This window comes from Arachis ipaensis, chromosome B8 (genome assembly GCF_059453495.1).
Source record: "Arachis ipaensis isolate K30076 ecotype BB chromosome B8, ASM5945349v1, whole genome shotgun sequence".
Classification (NCBI taxonomy): Eukaryota; Viridiplantae; Streptophyta; class Magnoliopsida; order Fabales; family Fabaceae; genus Arachis; species Arachis ipaensis.
The window spans coordinates 33,412,285-33,423,139 of NC_142443.1; positions in this window are offsets into that span (position 1 = coordinate 33,412,285).

Below are 10,855 nucleotides of genomic sequence, written 5' to 3' on the forward strand. Positions count from 1 at the left end.
GATTAGGTCTTAGTCGGCACCATTCGCATGATAAGCCTGCTTGGTTGGAACAATGAAATTCTCTCTTAGGAAACCAACACTTTGGGGCAACCATGGCATTGCAAATTTTAAATGCTTTGATGCCAAAGTTGCATGAAGAATTATATTTTGGAACATGGGTTTGAAGTTAAGAACACAAGCTTGTGAGATTTGAGCCTAATGGTGTGGTTACATCTTATAACCACTTATTTTTCCTTCTTGTGTGCATTATTCTCTTTCTATGATTGTGATCCTTGATTTGTTTGATTCTTTATGTCCATTATTTGGTGTATTCATGCATTTATATGATTGAGGCCATCATTTTATTAGCTCACTCACCCAAATGGCCTTACCTTCTATCTTCCTTTGTTAGCCAAATTTGAGCCTACGATTAACCCACTCTGTTCTTAATTTAACACATTACAAGCCTTAAAGCGGAAAACAATAAAAGTCCTTATTTGGATCTTTGATTAGCTTAGGCTAGTGTGTGTGAGTATCATTCAAGTGTGGGAACCTTGGGACATTGGGTGAATAAAAGGGTATTTTGTATTATTATTGAAAATATTGGGAATTGGGTACATACTCATGAATTGATCAAATGTAAAACCTTATGCATTGACGCTCTTGTATATAAAAAAAAATGAGAAAAAAACAAAAAGAACAAAAGAAAAAGAAGAACAATATGGAAAAGAAAAGAAAAAATAGAAAAAAAAAGAGAGAAAGAGGAAAAATAATGAAAAGGGGACAAAATGCCCCAAAGTGAAGCTCAAGAGGAATCAATGCATAAGTATTGTGAAACGAAAAGAAATGCATGAGTATGTGGAAAAGTGAGGAATGGGTAGTTAGGATAGTACTTAATTGTATAGGTCATTATATAGGTTAGGTGGGAAAGTTTAAGTTAATCAAAGATTCAAATCCTAAGTCCACTAGCCATATACGCCCCTACCTTGACCCTAACCCCATTACAACCTAGGAAAAGACCTCATGATAATTGTATGCATGCATTGAATAATTGTTGATTGTTAGATGAAAAATAAATCTTGGAAAGCATGATTAGGGGAGAATTGAGAGAATAAACCCCAAACACCGAGTGATTAGAGTGCAAACACTTCCGACGAGGGTTCGATGCTCAATCCTTTGATTCCCGGCTCTCGCGAGCATTCCTCATGCAAGGTTGCGCATATTGCATTTGACGCTTAGAAAGTGGCGAGTCCGATGCTTTGACCACCATCGTATCCCATGTGCTCGCATATGTCCTAAGAAGGCTAATTTGCTCCCAACCAAGTGGATAGTGGCACTAGTCATAGTTGCATGCATATAAGTAGGTTGCACTTCATGAGTCTTATACTTTTGCAATCCCTCGGTCTTCTGTGTTTCTTCGCATTTCTCTAAGCATGAGGACATGCTAGAATCTAAGTGTGGAGAGGTTGACAAACCCCAATTTGAGGGTTTATCTTGTGATGATTTCAGGGGTTTTATCAATGATTCCACACACTTTCTATATGAAAATACAAGATTTTGCATTCCTCCCCTAGTTTCGCCTCATGAATGAAAACATGCTTATTTCGCACTAAAATGGATACATTTCTAATCTTCTCTTGATGCCATTCGATGCCGTGACTTGTGTGTTAAGTGGTTTCAGGATATAGAGTAGGAATGGACCGAAAGAGAGGAGGAAGACGGGTACAAAGGAAGGAAGCATGAAGATTAAGCTTTGGAAATTTCCGCATGGGCACGTGCGCGCACCTTGCGCGCTCGCGCGGATAGGGCAACGTGGAGCCAAAGCCAAAGAGCCGGCTTGAGAAGCGGCTAAGCCAGGATCTTCATGGGCGCGCACGCGTACATCACGCCTCCGCGCACATTACAAGACGTCTCAACGGCGCGTGCGCGTACCTTGCGCGTGCGCGCCGATTTGCGAATATGATTTTTTTAAAGAGGTCACGTGACTTAGGCGTGGAGGCAGTTAAGGATCCCACTCTTGGAGAAACACCTTGGCGGGAAAAGCTTAAGAAGACCAAAGGAACAAGGGTTGAGGACACTTAGTTAGTTCATTTTCTAGATCTAGATATTTTGGGGAGAGAGGAGAGTTAGTTACACTTTTGGGAAGAAGAAGAGGGAGATTCCAAGCTTCACTAGGGTTCATCCTCATCTAATTTCTGAATTTTCAATGACTTTTTGGTGAGATCCACTACAATTCTCACTCCACTTTGTTCATGTCATAGATTTTCTTCTCCAATTTCAAGTAGTAGATGCAATTGATCAATTCTCATAGATCTAGAATTCAACTTTGTAATTTTGGATTTTGTCTCTATTTTGGACTTTCATTGCTACTCTTTGAGATTTGTTGTTAGATCTTTGTGTTGCAATACTTTCAATTTGACTTTCCTTCTCATTTTACTATGACTTTCCTTATTGCTCATCACATGTTTGATAAAATGACAACACTAGCTATGGAGTAGAATTTTCACACTTGGCATAGGGTTTGGTCCTTGGAAGAAGTTGAATAGTTGTATCAATAGTTGACTTGGAATTAGGGATTGCTAGTTGGCTTGGAGTGCACTAAAGCTAGATTCCCATAAGGTGAAGCTAGGACTTGTGACTCAAGTTGATTGCTTTCATTTGACCTCCCTCTATACCTAGGGGATAACTAAATGAAGCAAGGCCTAATTGTTGTCAACATTGAATGGACTATAAGGATAGAATTTCTAATGCCAACCCTAAGCCAAGTCTTTTGGTAATTGATTGTTTGTTTCTCATTACTTTGCTAAAACCTTCAAAGAATTCCAACAAGGCTTACTAAATCAATAAAATGCACACTTTGGCAATTCCAAGGGAGAACGACTCGGGAGACTAGTACTCTCGGATATAGATTGTAGATTTGTTTGATGAAGGATTTTGCGTCGGTTTAGACTATACTACGATTGATCATTTGATAATTTCTATACCGGCAAAAATTCATTTGTCAAAATGGTGCCGTTGCCGGGGAATTTGCTTAGTGTGCCATGTTATTGTTTTGGATTAAGTGTGCATATATGTACATAATTGCACTTCATTGTAAATTGCTCAATTGATTAACTCCTCATCGTTACAATGAATTCCATTTCCCCTTCATTGCATGACGCGTTCACAACCGAATCCGAACTTAGCCCCTTATGATCCGGAAATAGAACGAACTTTGTTTCATATTAGACAAGCTCGGATGTGGCTAAGATTTGGAAAAGGGGAAGAGGTTTTCACCACCTCAACCACCTCACTACAAGTGAACATTGAACCATCACTCAAAGAAGGCATTAATCATACTCCCATCAATCTCACTAACAATTCTTCTTTTGTTTTAGGTACTAATACCATGGACGCTCCAAGGAGAGTTACCATCAAGGAAGCGAGTGCACCGGATTATGTCCTTCAACCCCTTCATGTAACTCACCCCAATTTAAATGCGAATTTTGAATTGAAGACCGCTTTGATCAATCTCCTACCCAAGTTTCACGGGCTTCCCGCACAAGACCCTATTCGACATCTCAAGGACTTCCATCGCATATGCTCGACTACTAGACGGGAAGGGTCCGATGAAGTTGCTATATGGTTGTTTGCTTTCCCTTTCTCTCTTGAGGACAAGGCCAAAGAATGGTTCTACACTCTCTCTAGTGAAGTTACCTCCGATTGGGACCTACTTAGAAGGGGGTTCTTGGATAAATTCTTGCCCCCAGAAAAGATGGATAGGCTAAGAAAAGAAATGTCTTGTATTGTGCAAGGTGAGACGGAACCACTCTATGAGTATTGGGAACGGTTTCGCAAACTACTAGATGCGTTCCCTAATCACATGCTCGACACTCAAGTATTGCTTGGATACATATGTCAAGGGATGCGAGAGTAAGATAGAACCCTCTTGGACACTTCTAGCAATGGTTCTTTGTCCAAATATAAAACTGCGGAGGAGGCATGGCAACTTATTATTGACTTAGCCGAATCCAATCAACATATGAGGCGAAGAGTCAACCGTCCAAGGACCGTGAACGAGGTATCAACTAGTAGTGAAGCCACCGCTCTAACTCAATCCTTGAATGAGATGACATCCGTCTTGAGGCAACTCCAATTGAACCAACAACAACCACAACAACCTCAATCATATCAACAACACCCTCCACCATCTCAACAACACAACCAACAACAATTGGTCCCTCAAAGAGTATGTGGCATTTGCTCTTGCTACTCTCACTACACGGATGAGTGCCCAAACCTTCAAGAAGACAACACTTTGGCGGCCACCCATAATTTCTATGACCGCCCTAATCAAGGGTACTACCAAGGAGGTAATCCTAACCAAGGGCACCCTTATCAAGGAGGAGGCTACAACCAAGGAAGTGGACAAAATAATCAAAATTGGAAAGACAATCATCAACAAGGGAATAGGGATAACAACAACAATGGAGGAGGTCAAAGATGGAATAACAACTCGCAAAATTTCTCACAAAACCGACCATACAACTTACAAAATCAACCATACAATCAACAAAACCCACAAAGAAACTACCAAACATATCAACCACCACATCAAAGACCACCACCCAACCAATCACAACCTCCTCAACTCACATATGCAACCACCCCCTCCAACCAAGATGAAACACTCCGGACCATCATCCAAGGCCAAAAGGAATTACAAAACACACTTGCTTCCGGCCTCACCGGCCTCACCTCTACATTACAAGCTCTTCTTGCACGCATGGACACACCATCGACCCCCACTCCTCAACCCCTAATCCAAAGTGTCATTCCCTCTCAACCTCAACCAAATCCAAAAGGGGGCATCAATGCCATCACCCTTAGATCCGGTACACAACTAAAAGAAAAGGAAGCAAAGGACCCAAGTCCTATCACAACCACCCAAGAGGAAGAGAGAATAGATATAGAAGAGGTAGTAGAAGAGGAGACACCACAAGCCATAGTTGAGGATGAAGCCCAACCAACAAGGGAGACAACCAAGGCCAAAAGAACCTTGGAAGAAGAAATTGCTCAACCAATTCCATTTCCAACACTTGCAAAGAAAGCTAAAAAGCGCATGGAACTCGACCCCAAAATGGTGGAAATGTTCAAGAAAGTTGAGGTAACCATCCCCCTCTTTGATGCCATCCATCAAGTTCCTAGATATGCCAAATTCCTCAAAGATTTATGCATAAACAAGGATAGAATTCTTGAATTGGAAACCATCCCATTGGGGAGTTCTATTTCCGCTTTGATGGGAACATTACCGGAGAAGTGTGATGACCCGGGCCCTTGTATGGTCACTTGCACCGTCAATGGAGTTCAATTTAGAGATTGTATGTGTGACCTCGGAGCATGTGTTAGCATCATGCCGCTCTCCGTTTACCGGGTATTGAAGTTGCCACCACTAAAAAGGTCGACGGCAAGATTTATCCTAGCGGATAAAAGCATAATAACTGTAGCGGGTGTTGCGGAAGATGTATTGGTGAATATAAAGGGGTTGGTATTTCCAATTGACTTCTATGTCCTTTAAGAGGATAAAATTAAAAGAAAGTATGGACAGGCCAATAAATTTAATGTACAATATATATAATAGGGATAAAATTAAAATTAACATTAAATGATAATTAATTTAATTAATTTCAAAATTTAAATTTTTAAAAAATAAAAAAACTCATCCTATAAAAGAAATCTGTTTTTATTGTTTAGTATTCAATCTCTCTCCTTCAAATCCTAATTCCTCTCTCTCAAACTTCCAACGCTGTGTCGCCCTATGTAACACCTTTACTACCAGAAAGTCACGCTTCCGGCTGCGCCACTCTGATAGCAAGAAGTATTACGACTACTTTATATACTTAATATTAAAATAGGAGCCTGTGACTCAACACCGTATCGCTGATTTTCTTGAAAACCAGAAATAAATACTTTATAATAAAAAAATAAGCAGGCATAGATTCATATACAAGACTTCTTACATAATATCTTACAATATAATATATATATAAAACATACACCTCCTATCCCTCTTACAAACTCGTAATAACAAAGACGAGGGAAGAAAATAATCTAATTAATGCAACAACATATAAACCAAACGCAGTATAACTCTTCATAATGCTGCATCCGGTTCCTGAAGAGTTATAAAGAGTTATACTGGAGTTATACTTTTCACCTAACCAAACGCAGTATAACTCTTCACCTAACCACATGGTCTCACCACGGAGTTTCAAAGTTGTCATAAGAAGATATTTAATAAGAAAACTGTTTTCAAGCTCAGTGATTATCATTGCCTTATGAATCTTTTTAAAAAAATCCAATAGGTAATCTTTTAAAAATCTTTTCAAAGAAACAATGTTTAATTTTTCAGAAATCCGAAACCTTTCCTTTCTAACCAACCACGTAATCAAACAACACAATCATTAATTCATCACCAAAGTTCATTCTCAAATGTAGCACGCCAGGACAAACACAGGCAAGACAGACAAGGAAAGCACAAGTAGGTAGCAGTTACAGCAAATAGTTCAAGTAGCAGTTAAGAACAGTTTAGCAATTAGGCAAACCAAAACAAGTTCAAACCCAAGCAAAGCATACAAATGCATATGATGCATGCCTGTCCAATGGCTGATGAGGCTCATCTGTCGGTTATCCAGCCAACCCGACAAGTCTGAATTGTCCTTAGACTCTCCCCCGACGTGCATCCCCAAGAGTCTATGCATAACTTTTTCTCAAATAATCAATATTGCTCAATGGGGGTAACATTCCTGGGAATTTATATAGTGCCTAGGGCTGGCAATTCATACCCTACCCGCGGGTACCCAACCCGGTCCAACCCGTTCGGGTAGGATAGGATACCCTACCCGCTGCGGGTAGGGTAGGGTACAGTCCGGGTATGCCTGCGGGTAGGGTAGGGTACGGGTTTAGGGTGTACCCTACCCTACCCTACCTGCACCTCAAATATAACACATATTTTATAAAAATTAGGTATATAGTTGATGAGCGGATATTTTATACGCTTTTTGGGGATAATTTCATATAGTTTTGAGTATGTTTTAGTTAGTTGTTAGTCTATTTCTATTAGTTTTTAGGAAAAATTCATATTTCTGGACTTTACTATGAGTTGTGTGTTTTTCTGTAATTTCAGGTATTTTTCTGGCTAAAATTGAAGGAGCTGAGCAAAAATCTGATTCAGGCTGAAAAAGGACTGCTGATGCTGTTGGATTCTGACCTCCCTGCACTCAAAGTGGATTTTCTGGAGCTACAGAACTCGAAATGACATGCTTCCAATTGCGTTGGAAAGTAGACATCCAGGGCTTTCCAACAATATATAATAGTCCATACTTTGCACAAGAATAGACGACGTAAACTGGCGTTCAACGCCAGACCTCTGCCCAATTCTGGCGTCCAGCGCCAGAAAAGGATCAAAAGCTGGAGTTGAACGCCCAAACTGGCATAAAAACTGGCGTTCAACTCCACAAATGGCCTCTGCACGTGAATTGCTTAATTCTCAGCCCCAGCACACACCAAGTGGGCCCCAAAAGTGGATCTCTGCATCATCCATCATAGTTTATCCAATTTTTGTAAACCTAGGCTACTAGTTTAGTATTTAAACAACTTTTAGAGATTTATTTTGTATCTCATGACATTTCAGATCAAAACTTTGTATTCTCTGATGGCATGAGTCTCTAAACCCCATTGTTGGGGGTGAGGAGCTCTGCTGTGTCTCGATGAATTAATGCAAGTATTTCTGTTTTCCATTCAAACACGCTTGTTCCTATCTAAGATGTTCATTCGCGCTTAACTGTGATGGAGGTGATGATCTGTGACACTCATCACCTTCCTCAAATCATGAACGTGTGCCTGACAACCACCTCCGTTCTATATACGATTGAATGAGTATCTCTTAGATTCCTTAATCAGAATCTCCGTGGTATAAGCTAGAACTGATGGCAGCATTCATGAGAATCCGGAAAGTCTAAACCTTGTCTGTGGTATTCCGAGTAGGATTCAAGGATTGAATAACTGTGACGAGCTTCAAACTCTTGAAGGCTGGGCGTTAGTGACAGACGCAAAAGGATAGTAAATCCTATTCCAACCGGATCGAGAACCAACCGGTGATTAGCCGTGCTGTGACAGAGCGCGTGAGCGTAGTTTTCACTGGGAGGACGGAAGGTAGCCATTGACAACGGTGATCCACCAACCCACAGCTTGCCATAGGAGGGCGTGCGTGCGTGAATCAGAAGACAGAGGAAAGCAGAGATTCAGAAGACAAAGCATCTCCAAAACTCCAACATATTCTCCATTACTGCACAACAAGTAATCTTTAATTTATGTTCTCTTGGTTATTCACAATTCAACTGATAAACATAATTGACTTCCTGACTAAGATTTACAAGATAACCATAGATTGCTTCAAACCAACAATCTCCGTGGGATTCGACCCTTACTCACGTGAGGTATTACTTGGACGACCCAGTGCACTTGCTAGTTAGTGGTACGCGTTGTGAAAAGTGTGATTCGCAATTCGTACACCAAGTTTTGGCACCATTGCCGGGGATTGTTCGTGTTTGGACAACTAACGGTTTATTTTGTTGCTTAGATTAGGAAAAATTTTCTCTTTTTGGTTTAGAGTCTTTTATTATTTATCCCTTGTTAAAACACTTTAAATTTATAGCTCAGTTAATTAGAACGTGGTGTTTATGTTCATGGTAATTGGCTATCATATTTTTTTTAAAACCTTTTTCAAAAATAATTTTTCTGTTAAATCCTGTGCCAAACTTTAAGTTTGGTGTTTTCAAAAATAATCTTTCTTAAAATTTTCGAAAATTTTCATAACTCATTTGGCTAGAGCGTTAATCTGTGTTCTTGGTAATTGGGTTAGAGTCTTTTATATTCTTTTCAAAACCTTCTTTTTCATAAATAATATTTTTTCTATTAAATCTTGTGCCAAACTTTAAGTTTGGTGTTTTCTTGTTGATTTCCCTTTGGTTTTCGAAAATTTTGGTTTGGTTTTCTAAAAATTTTAAGTTTGGTGTTCTTTCTTCATGTTCTTGTGTTCTTGTGAGTCTTCAAAGTGTTCTTGAGTTTTCCTTGTGTCTTGATCTTAAAATTTTTAAGTTTGGTGTTCCTTGGTGTTTTCCCTCCAAAATTTTCAAAAACAAGGAGCATTAGATCTAAAAATTTTAAATCTTGTACTATCTTATTGTTTTTCTCTCTCCTCACTAAATTCAAAAATATCTTTTCAAAATATCTCTTCTAACTTCCTAACTTCTTATCTTTTCAAAATTTGTTTCAACTAACCAACTAACTTTTTGTTTGTTTCTTAACTTTTTCAAAACTACCTAACTAACTCTCTCTCTCTAATTTTCGAAAATATCTTCCCTCTTTTTCAAAAATTTCTTTTTTTTAAACTAATTAATTTTTATTTTCTTTTACGAAAAAAAAAATTTTAATTTCAAAATTCAAATTCTTTTTAGTTATTTTATTTTATTTAAGTATTTACTTCTTATAAAATAAAATAAATAAAAAGATAAATCAGTCCAAGTTATATCCATATATCCATCATGGACATAAGTGGAAATGAACAGTCCAGGAGGACTCTGGGGTCATATTCTAACCCCTCTACTGCTTCATATGGGAGTAGCATATGCATACCCTCCATTGGAGTTAGTAGCTTTGAGTTGAATCCTCAGCTCATTATCATGGTGCAGCAAAGTTGCCAGTATTCCGGTCTTCCACAGGAAGAACCTACAGAGTTTCTGGCACAATTTTTACAAATTGCTGACACAGTACATGATAAGGAAATAGATCAGGATGTCTACAGACTATTACTGTTTCCATTTGCTGTAAAAGATCAAGCTAAGAGGTGGTTAAATAACCAACCTAAGGCCAGCATAAGAACATGGAAACAGCTGACAGAAAAATTCCTGAATCAGTATTTTCCTCCAAAAAGGATGACACAGCTAAGGCTGGACATCCAAGGCTTTAAACAAGGAGATAATGAATCTCTTTATGATGCCTGGGAGAGATACAGAGAGATGCTACGAAAATGCCCCTCTGAAATGTTTTCAGAGTGGGTTCAGTTAGACATCTTCTACTATGGGCTTGCAGAAGGAGCTCAGATGTCTCTAGATTACTCAGCTGGTGGATCTATCCATATGAGAAAGACAATTGAAGAGGCTCAAGAGCTCATTGATACAGTTGCCAGGAATCAGCATCTGTATCTAAGCAGCAACCCTTCCATGAATGAAGAGGTTAAAACAGTAACTGCTGAATTCAGTACTGTAAAACAAGCTGCTGAATTCAATCAGCAATTGGATTTTCTAACAAAGCAGCTAGCTGAATTCAAGGACAGGCTACAGGAGACAAGGATAGCTAATATACATATGGACGAACAGTTTAAGCAAACAAAGCAGCAGCTATCAAGGCAAATAGCAGAAGAATGCCAAGCAGTTCAATTAAGAAGTGGGAAAACATTAAATACCCCACCTCAAGGCATCAAAAATTCAAGAAATGAGCAACCCACCAAAGATTCACCTGAGGACAGTAAGAGCCCAGGGAAAAATAATTCTGGCACTAAAACGCCAGAAAATGGGTGGAAGGCTGGCGCTGAACGCCCAGACCATGCCCAAAACTGGCGTTCAGCGCCAGAAACAAGGCAGGATTGGCGTTCAACGCCAGAAATGGGCAAGAATCTGGCATTGAACGCCCCAATGGGGCAGAATCCAGCGTTGAACGCCTAAAATGGGTACATTTCTGGCGTTCAGGCGCCAGGAACAGACAGTGAGCTGGCGTCTAACGTCACTCCAGCTTCTGACTCTAGCACTCAATTGCCAGTGAGGGATCAGACACACAC